A 10,711-nucleotide genomic window follows, 5' to 3' on the forward strand; every position below is an offset into this window, starting at 1 on the left:
GTTAAATGCCTTTTATAAAGCTCTATCACATATCTGGTATTTGGATTTCAGCTCTAAATATAGACCTCACCCATTTCTTTGATTATTAAGCTATATTATTTGTAGTATCACTTGGTAAAAATCATTTTATTTTCTTTACTAGTTATTGCCTCTACCATATCTGATACTGGTCCTTAAGAAGATGTCATCTGTATATATATCAAGTGAATAATTTGTCTTCAAAAAAGGTAACTCACGATTGGCAATTATCTCTACCCAGCTCAGTTTCACTAGTCTCAATTATTTCTGTAGTTTAATACACTGATAAATAGTGAGTCTTGTGGTTATTTTTTATGACACGTGACAGTAACATCATGAAAAAGGGATTTTTTTTTCTCTGAAACGTCAGCACTTTAATCATGCTTCAATCTGCCCTGGTCAAGCCATTTACAAACATACAATTAGGACACATCTTCCGACTTCCTGGCTCTTCAGTCTTAGTTTGTTATATCTGATACAAGTTTCCTTTTTGAACTTTGTTTCAATGATAATCTTTCTGTGGTGTGCCCTGCATCTTTATTTTCATTATCTATTCATGTATGTTTTTCTTTATATGTTTATACAGTATAATAATAATAATAATAATAATTCATTACATTTATATATATGTGAGTTTTGTATATCTCACTAGGAGGCAAGCCCCCAGCGCCCAACCCCCAGTTGCGGCCACTCTGCTGCTCGCATTGTGAAGAGGGGGGCTAAACGCACCACAAGGAGACGTGGCCGCTCCTCCGAAACCCCCTCTTAAACGGTGATACAATGAGAAAAAAATACAGTTTTTTTTTTTACCTCCATTTTTGCTCGATCAGCTGCTGGCTTGCTGCTGTTGCTGCTACTGCCGTGCCACATGATCTGCATCTCGTGTGATGCTTTGAACATTTAAAAGCCTGTACAGCAGCTCTCCTACTCTTTGGTTTTTATTTCTGGCCCCGGGCGTGGTTAAATCTCTTGGCACTCTTGGTGAAGTATCATCTCACGGGACGTGAGTTTTTCATATTTTTTAGTTTATAATTTAAAAATGGAATAAGAATCTGAAAATCTAACAACATCACATTAAAGTTCGATAAATTCTGAAAAGAATGATACCAAACATATATACAGTATGTAGGTTTTAAAATAAGCCTGATTTAAAGTGTGATAAAAAATGTGACATAAAAATGTCACATAAAATCGTTGCTCAGAATTGTTGCACTTTTAGGCTTAGGATTTTATATAGAAAGAGCAGATATGTGATCTTTTTCACTTCTGGTGTTCATGGATATTATTTTTGCAATTTATGTTCCACTTAAAATATTACAGTCATGTAAAAAAGTAAGTGCATCCCATTGAAATGGTCCACTCTTTCAACATATTTGAACAGGCAAACATTAGATGTTCATGCAAACAGTGCCTACAGATAAAGGTGATATACTTGAACAAATGACATATAAAATTTACACGGTGTATTAGTCCTCATAAATTAAACAAACAAAAATGCAACATTTTCAGGTGGAAAAGGTAAAATACACATCCACATTTATCACCACTTCAAATGCATGAAATTAGAATCAGGTGTTCATTAGGTGCCAATGATTAGTTAGAACCACTTTTGGGAGCATGCAGGTAGAATCTGTCTTATTTGAACCACAAATATCTAGGTCTGGTGTTCTCTTCGCTGCTGACATGTGTGGTGTCACTATGCCAAGATCAAAAGAGCTAACTAAGGACTTCAGATGGTTTTTGATTCCTGCGAGCCTGACAAGGAATTTAAAACATCAAATTATTTGAAATCAATAATTCCTCTGTAATGAAAATCATCTACAAGTGGCGTAGATTTCAAACACCTGCTAATTTATCCAGAACTGGCTGGCCCCATAAATTCAGCCCAAGAGCTGACCTTTCATTATTAAAAGAAGTCTGAAAGAACCTCAGAATCCTCATTAAACGATTTGCAGGTAGCTCTTAGAAAAGTTGGTGTCAAACTGCATGCATCTACAATTAGAAAAGGATATATCATGTATGTGAGGTGTGTCAGGAAAAAGCCTTTGCTGTCTAAAAAGAACATTATTTCATTGAGTCAATGTCAGAGACTGGTGGGCAGTTATGTAAAACACCTACAAGAAGTCATTTCTGCTAAAGGGGGGCAATGCCACCTTTTGGGAACAAGGGTGTACTTACTTTTTTCCCAGGAGACCATTTCATCTACTGATATTTTTGTTGAATAAGTGATTGAAAAGGCACAATTTAAATATGTTGTTCTTCAAGTATATAACCATTATCTGTAAGCACTGTTTGAATGATGATCTACTGTTTACCTGCTTAAATATGTTGAAAAAGTCAAGACTTTCCATGTGGTGTGCATACTTTTTCACATGACTGTATATTTTGAATTTATGTCTAAGATAATATTTTTGTCAGTTCAACATCTGTGCCGTTTTTTGATGTTGATTCCAACCTTTAAGTTTTATTAATCATCATTCATGTTTTTTTTTCACGTATTCAGTAAAATATTTGTATTTTATTAAGGTTTATTATTTAATATATAATGCTATCTTTTTCTTTAGTGTACAGTATAATAATTTTATTACTCTTCAGTTCCCTGTTTATCCTTCCTTTATGACAGTAACAAATCTTCCAAGAGGAGCAAAACTACTCTAAGGATGCGCAAAAGATTACAGAAAAAAACATGCAAAGAATGCTGACTCCTCTTGCCTAAGCAAATTTCAGAATTCATAATTCCATTATTCGAAAGACACTCAGCAAAAAGGGGCTTCATTGTAACATGGAATGGTGGAAACCACTTCTAACCAAAAAGAAGAACTTAAATGCATGGTTATCATTTGCCAAGGATTAACGGGATGATCCCCAAACCTTTTTCTGAAATGTTCTATGGACAGATTAGACCAAGTTCAACATTTTGAAAGACATATGTCTTGTCATTTCTGGACTAAACTAAACACAACCTTCCACAGTTTGAACATTATACCAATAGTCAAACATGGTGAGAGGATGCTTTGCTGCCTCAGAAACTGGACAACTTGCCATAGCTGAAGAAACCACAAATTCTGCGTCATATCGGAAAATTCTGACAGAGAACATCTAGTCATCTCTCTGTGAGCTAAAGCATTGTTGTATTTAGATCATGCAGCAAGACAATGATCCAAGAAGTTTAGAAGAGCAGAAAAGAATGTTTTTGGGCATCCCAAGGTGAAAGTCAAGACTTAACCCCAAAAAAGATGCTGGAGCATGACCTGAAATGAGCACTGCATACTGAAAACCTTAGCAATGTTTCTTAATTAAAGCAGTTCTACAAGTGTAACGAATTATTATTATTATTATTAAGTAAATCCCTAATATATATTCCTGATGCAACTGATATATTGCATTATAGGATGGAGCTGGTAATTACAAATAAAGTGGTTTGACCAGTAATTAAGTGTAAGGAGGAATTAATTTTTTCATAAACTGCCAGCTGGTATTGGTTAACTTTGTTCACTCAATAAATTATCTATGTAGTCCTAACTGTTCAGTAAAAAATCTATTAGGAGTTGAAGTGATTTTTTTTTTGTTTTTTTTGTTTTTGTTGGTGGTAACATTCAGAAGCTGTTATGCCTATTATGATGTGCACGACTGTCTTTCAATAAAACCAATCTGTTGATCAAATCTCCATTTAAGATCTAAAAGGGAGCCGACATTTGTTTCATTACAGTACACTCTCACAATACCGGCTTCACTGTTTTATGAAAGTTTTTTTCTCTTCTATATGAATTTACTTCATTTATCTTTTAGTTTATTTAGAATAACTTAAAATGTCATCCACTGCAAATGAAAGCAAATGAAGTGCTCCTGGAGGTGTGCAATAACGGAAATTGGAAACCGCCCGCCGCACAAAGTTGAATGAACGTGGAATGGAGGACTAAGAGCTGCAAGGTGCTATTTACCTCTTAGCCGCCCTGCACCTTGCCAAATTCTCCTTATCTCTTTTTGTTAAGCACACAGAATCCAAAGGCCCTTAGTGTTTAGCATATATTTCATGATCCGAAGCTTCCGATGCGGTTTTTGTCGGCTCGTACGTTGGACAATCATGCTTGCACACGTACATCGGTGGTGATATAGCGCCACTTGTCTTCGAATGAATAACAAAGAATAGTTTGTATGTCAGCCGCAGTATTTTAAATAAAATAAAAGCAAAACAGAGCCTTATGTGGGCTGGGTGGAATTCGTCTACATTATGTTGAATAAAATGTCGCAGTGCCACCTGCCTGCTTCATGTGGGAGTCTTAAAAGAAAAAAAAGAAAGAAAAATCCCCGTAATGGTAAAATCTTGTTACAAGTTAGCCTACCTTTGCCTAATGCTAAAGTCAAAGAGAATGACTACAATTATAACATTATTCCCTTATTCCCACGATGCGTCTTGCTGATTCTTAGATTGACTCACACATGCAAGTAGGCGCGGCAAGGAGCTGCTGTGACGCTGTGGAGTGACTAGAGTGTCGGCTTAGTAAGACCTGTTCATTCATTTAGTTTATGAGTCGTCTCTGTCCTTTACGGGGCTGAATCATGCGAAAGGCAAGAAGCCATGCCGCACTCTGCGCCATTCCACTCCGAGCTCTCAGAAAAGGCGCATACTGGAGTCCAAGACTGTCCTAATGTGAACATTTGTGGGGTAAAAGGTGAGGCATGAAAAGATAATCCGGGCAACCTACCGCTATCTTGTGGCTACGAGTGGTCCTAGAGCAGTGAGGCTGATGCGTTGTATACTGTATAATCGTTCCACCTTTTATTATCCGTCCACTTTCAGAGCCCACGAAAAGCGATCTATGCAAGGAAACGTCATTCTCTGTTATAAATGTTGCGTCAAAGAAACAGACGGACAGACAACCAGACAGATAGATATATTTTTTATTCCAATAGGAAACTGTGGTGTTTAAGCTTGCACAGAATTCACTGAACTCAAAGCACGAAAAGCTGTGCAAGGCGATTTTGCAGGTATACATTTGATGAAAAAAAATGTATGGATGGTCATTTTTAATAAAAATAATAATAAATAAAGCGTTTTTCCACATATTAATTAATAGGTTTATACTAATATATTTCATCAGATGGTTATTCAATGAATGAAACAATCAGTATATCCTTTACTACGAGCACTGTCGCGAAGCGAATGGGAATGCCGACCGAAATTTTACTGGCGTGTTACTGGTCGGTCCTATTGTATTTTACCAACAGTACTGGACCTGTGCTGTAACTGTAACATGCATATTAGCAACCCTACTGTAGCAACTAGCCGATGCTGCTTCGGCAGCACTCGGAGGTGCTTTTAAGAATCAATGCTTTGAGACGCATAGTAAATATATGCAAGTATCCTGCAGAAAACGAAATAATGTGACTAAATCGCTTATAACTTTATCAACTTTTCCTAACCCAGCCCAAAACTGTTTTAAAGACGGCATATTTATTAATGTAAACATACAAGTAATAGTCAAAGGGGTTTTAAAGTATTATTAGTTGCTGTTTTAGTCGTCTAACATAGTGTAATCGTATAGAGCGTCATAGTGTCATCTTTGAACTCATGCATTAATTCCTGAAATCAGAGTCTTTGTGAAAACTGCAGCTGTAGGAGGATCGGAGGTGGCGAGCAATCGATAATGTTTTCTTGCCTTGGGATGTACATTGTGTATAATATATAGACTAATGCAAGTACTCGGTAGTAGATGTGTTTTTCTATAAAACGCTCGGCTTCACCTTAAAATTTTCTGTCGTTGGCATGTTTATGTTACCTTTTAAAAGCTGCGTTTATGTCTGGCTTCGACATCCTTTACGTGGACTGAACGACATTCAGCGGCAATAGACGAGGACAGACTCGGCCAGCCTGAACAAAAGCTTTTATTATGCACGTACTTTCACTGTGAATGGCAGCGTGATCATCATGCAGATTAAGCGTTTTGGAGCGAAACAATAAATGTCAGCTATCTTGTGTGATTTGACAAATGGTATACAGTGAACCCACGTGACACATGGGTTATGTTTTCTTTATTGTTTTAAAGATAAATAACTATGAAGTATAACTATTTGGACTAGTGTAATTTAAGGTATTATTGGACTAAGGTAAACATTTCTGAAAATGTTTAATAGTTTGAAAGAGACCCTTTTATCAAATAAATGACAGCTTGAACATGTCATCATTGTCATGTATTTGTAATGCAGTACACTATCGTAGCCTTTCTTTTCATTTGATAAGAATGGACAAGCAGACTGCGCGTGTCTTTTTCTTTCTCGTCTTTATTGAACAACAACTAACAAAATGTGCTAGGCATTACCAATCATATCACTAGGTGTCAACCCACAATCAGACATTAATAGCTGAACTGAAATGCACACTTATACTGATATATAACAATTCCTCCCTTCTAAAAATCAGAAGTAATTAAATTATTCCCCACTTTTTTTTCTGAAGAAATCAAAACATTGACTTCTAACTATACATTTAATTTTCAATTAGTCTCTGTGGAGGCTTCCGTATGCGAATTGGGTAACGTCTCTCTTCACAGGGTAATTTTTCTTGATTTGTTACAGCAGTGTTAGCCTCTGCAGAAGGTGATGGAGATAATGCACATGGGCTCTGTACTTGTGCTGCTTGAGGAGATGGTAAGTACTCTGGACAGTTGATAGAAGCAACAGCAGGGGAGTCAACAGGCAGTGTGGGTATCACTTCAGCTCTAACCAACCCTGATTTACTCAACTGGTCAACATGACGTCGCCATATGACACCTTGAGTAACCTCTACCTTATAGGACAAGGGACCAGTTTGCTCTTTGACTAGTGCAGGAACCCATTTCTGGTCTCCTCTGTAGCTCCTGGCAAGAACTGATTGTCCAATGGCAAAGCTACATGTAACCTTGTCAGTTGCTTTATGGCCTTGTTTGATTTGTCTGTCTAGCACAGTCTGCTTGAGATTTGGTTGCAGCAGGTCTAATCTAGAGCGAAGAGGACGCCCCAAAAACAACTTAGCTGGAGTCTGGTTAGTTGTAGCATGGATGGAATTACGATATGCAAATAAGAAATTGGCCAATTTGTGCTGAACGGTCAGCTTCTCATTTGTCATTGCTCGAAGAGCTCGTTTCAAACTTTGCATAAACCTCTCTGCCAGGCCATTTGTGGCTGGATGCCATGGGGCAGATGTGATGTGCCGTATGCCATTTCTGCGGGGGAATACCTGGAAATCTGTTACTGTGAACTTGGGTCCGTTGTCATTCACTAGTTGTTGTGGAACTCCAGTTCTAGCAAATAAATCCCTCAGTACTTCAATGGTGTGAGAAGAAGTGGTGGAGCTCATAGTGAAAACCTCTGGCCATTTAGAGCATGCGTCGACTACCACCAGGAAGGTTGTGGCCCATGAATGGTCCTGCAAAGTCAATATGCAGCCGGTGCCAAGGTAATGTAGGCCATTCCCATGGGTGAAGTGGTGCACGTTCTGGCTCATTCTGAACCATCTGGCATCCACTACATTGCTCAATGTCTTCATCAATGCCTGGCCACCACACAAAACATCTGGCAAGTGCCTTCATTTTCACCACATCTAGATGACCCTTGTAAATCTTCTAATACTCTGTGTCTTAGTTTAGTGGGTACAATAGTTCTTAACCCCCACATCACACATCCAGCATTTAAGGCAATTTCATCACGTCTCGAGTAATATGCAGCCAGCAGGAATTTGTGCTGGGCTGTCCAACCATTCAGTGTGGCAGCATACACCTGAGACAGGATCTTGTCATGTTTTGTTTCCGTTTTTACCATGTCTGCCGTGATGGGCAGACTTTCAATCTGGCTGATGGAGATCATATCTATTGTTTCCTCATCTCCAAACTCATCTTTTTCAGCCTCCAGTGGCAGTCGTGACAACCCATCTGCATTTGCATGGCAGGCTGTATGTTTGTACTCAATCTTGTTCCTGTGTCCACCTAAAAACAAAGCCCAGCACTGCATTCGGGCAGCAGCTGTGGCAGGAACTCCTTTCTGCATGCTGAAAATTGAGGTTAGCGGTTGGTGGTCTGTGACAAGGGTGAATTCCCTACCAAAAAGATACTGGTTGAACCTTTTGACACCCCACACTAGACTCAATGCCTCCCTATCTATTTGGGCATAATTCTTCTCAGCTACAGACAATGAACGTGATGCAAAAGCTATAGGCCTCTCACTGCCATCTTCCATAACATGAGACATCACTGTTCCGATGCCATATGGAGAAGCATCACAAGCCAGCTTGATTGGAAGGGATGAATTAAAGTGGGTTAGGACTGTGTCAGATGTCACCAGTTTCTTTGCATCTTGAAATGAATGTTCACGTTCTTTGGACCATTTCCACTGTTTGCCAGCTTGTAATAGCTCATTGAGTGGATGTAGCACAGTTGCCAGGTTTGGAAGAAACTTATTATAATAATTCACAAACCCCAGGAAGGATCTTAGCTGTGAAGCATTTTGTGGTTGCGGTGCTGTCAATACAGCCTGAATCTTGTCCTGACATTTGTGCAAGCTTTGGGCATCTATAGTGTACCCGCAACACCGGACACTGGGTTTCAGGAACTCGCATTTGGCTCACCTGGCTCTTAGTCCATACTCTTCTAACCTTTTCAGGACCTTTTTGAGGTTTTCTAAATGCTCTTCATCTGTCGCTCCAGTGACAATAATGTCATCTAAATAGCACTGGTCACCTGGCACTGACTGAAGGATCTGATCCATTGCTCTTCGCCAAATAGCTGGGGCAGAGGCTACCCCAAACACCAGCCTGTTGTAACGATAAAAACCCTTTATTGTATTAATGGTCAGGAACACCTTAGAGTCTTCCTCTACTTCCATCTGGAGGTATGCATCTGCTAAATCTAACTTTGAAATACGTTGCCCACCCGACAAACTGGCAAAAATGTCCTCAATTCTCGGCAGAGGATACTGTTCAGCCTGCAGCACAGGATTAATGGTGACCTTAAAGTCCCCGCAGAGCCTGACTGTACCATTTCTCTTTACTATTGGGACAACTGGAGTTGCCCAAGGACTCCAGTCTACTTTAGAAAGTATGCCATCTGCCTCCAACCTATCCAATTCCTTTTCAACCAGGGGTCGGATGGCATAGGGTACTGGACGTGCCTTGTGGAACCGTGGGGTTGCACCACTCTTAAGTACAATGTTAGCTCTAATGTGCTGAAGTGTCCCAATGCCACTCTTAAATACAGGGGCGGCATTTCTTAGTATCAGCTCTAGGTTCTTTTCTGTAGTTTGTTGCACAACAGGCAAAGCACGAAGGCTTTTAATCTCTCTCCAGTCAACTCCCAGCTTTCTTAACCACTCACGGCCCCATAATGGTGCACCTCCATTTTGTATTATGTGTAAATCAAGTACCTCTTTCCTTCCATTACATTCTACTGCCACATGCAGCACTCCAATAGGCATAACCTTTTCACCTGTGTATGTTCTGAGAAGAACAGAAGAGGGGTTCAGCTTTTCCTTCTTGAAAAACACCTTGTAATCTTTCAGTGACATAACTGAAACAGCTGAGCCAGTGTCCAATTCCATTTTTACCACCTGGCCATCTATCTTGGGGGTAAGCCAGATTCCCTGCTTGTCTTTTCCATTAAGGCTAAATAATTCCAGACTGGCTAATGCATCTTCACTATCAATGTCAGAGACTTCTGCAACATTATGCACATTTTTCTTTTCGCTGTGATGCATTTTGTGTTCCACACTACGCCTTGCCTTTCCACTACGACAAACTCTTTGAATATGGCCCGTTTTGTGGCACTATCTGCACTCTTCATTTTTAAATTGGCACTATGAGGGAAGATAGTACTCACGTCCACAGCGATAGCAGGGCCTTTTATGTATTTTGTTTATCTTGGCTGCCGCCATTTTATTCACGCTGTACGTATTCACTCCTCTTTGTAGTTCAAGTGCATCTTTAGCTGCAGTTTCCATTGAAATAGTAATTTCTACTGCCCGTTTAAATGTCAAATCTGCCTCAGTTAACAGCCTCTTCTGGATTCCCTCTTGAAGGATTCCACAAACCAAACGATCACGCAATGCATCGTTTAGCTCATCACCAAACTGACAATATTCTGATAACTTTTGCAGTTCTACCACATAAGCCGCAATTGTCTCTCCCTCGTTCTGATTACGCTTATGGAATCTGAAACATTCCGTGATCACTAATGGCTTTGGTGACAAATGATCCCGCATTATATGGACTAAGTCGTTAAAACTTTTCTCAGTGGGTTTGTCTGGGGCAGTTAAACTACGGAGGAGGCCATAAGCTTTCCCTCCCATGGCACTCAGTAGCACAGGAACGTGTTTTTCAGCTGGAATATCATTTGCAGTGAAATACTGTTGCAGCCTTTCAACATACATGTTCCAGTCTTCCGTGGAACTATCAAAAACATCTATCTTCCCGATGTACGACATGTTTGCAACTTATCGTACTCACGTTGCACTATTGCGTTGGGTCCTTGCTTTTCTGCTTACTTGGTGCGGGTCTCACTGCAGTTATTCAGTGTCACAGTGCTCAAAATTAACTTCTTGATCTCGTCACCACTGTCATGTATTTGTAATGCAGTACACTATTGTAGCCTTTCTTTTCCTTTGATAAGAATGGACAAGCAGACAGTGCGTGTCTTTTTCTTTCTCATCTTTATTGAACAACAACTAA

At 39.5% G+C, this 10,711-nt stretch overlaps 1 pseudogene; it reads right to left on the reverse strand.

Moving 5' to 3' along the window:
* Positions 1-6,505: 6,505 nt before the first annotated feature.
* Positions 6,506-9,741, reverse strand: LOC114661364 (uncharacterized protein K02A2.6-like; annotated as a pseudogene).
* Between the last annotated feature and the right edge of the window lie 970 nt (positions 9,742-10,711).

The sequence above is a fragment of the Erpetoichthys calabaricus genome, chromosome 11 (genome assembly GCF_900747795.2).
Source record: "Erpetoichthys calabaricus chromosome 11, fErpCal1.3, whole genome shotgun sequence".
In the NCBI taxonomy this organism is placed as follows: domain Eukaryota; kingdom Metazoa; phylum Chordata; class Cladistia; order Polypteriformes; family Polypteridae; genus Erpetoichthys; species Erpetoichthys calabaricus.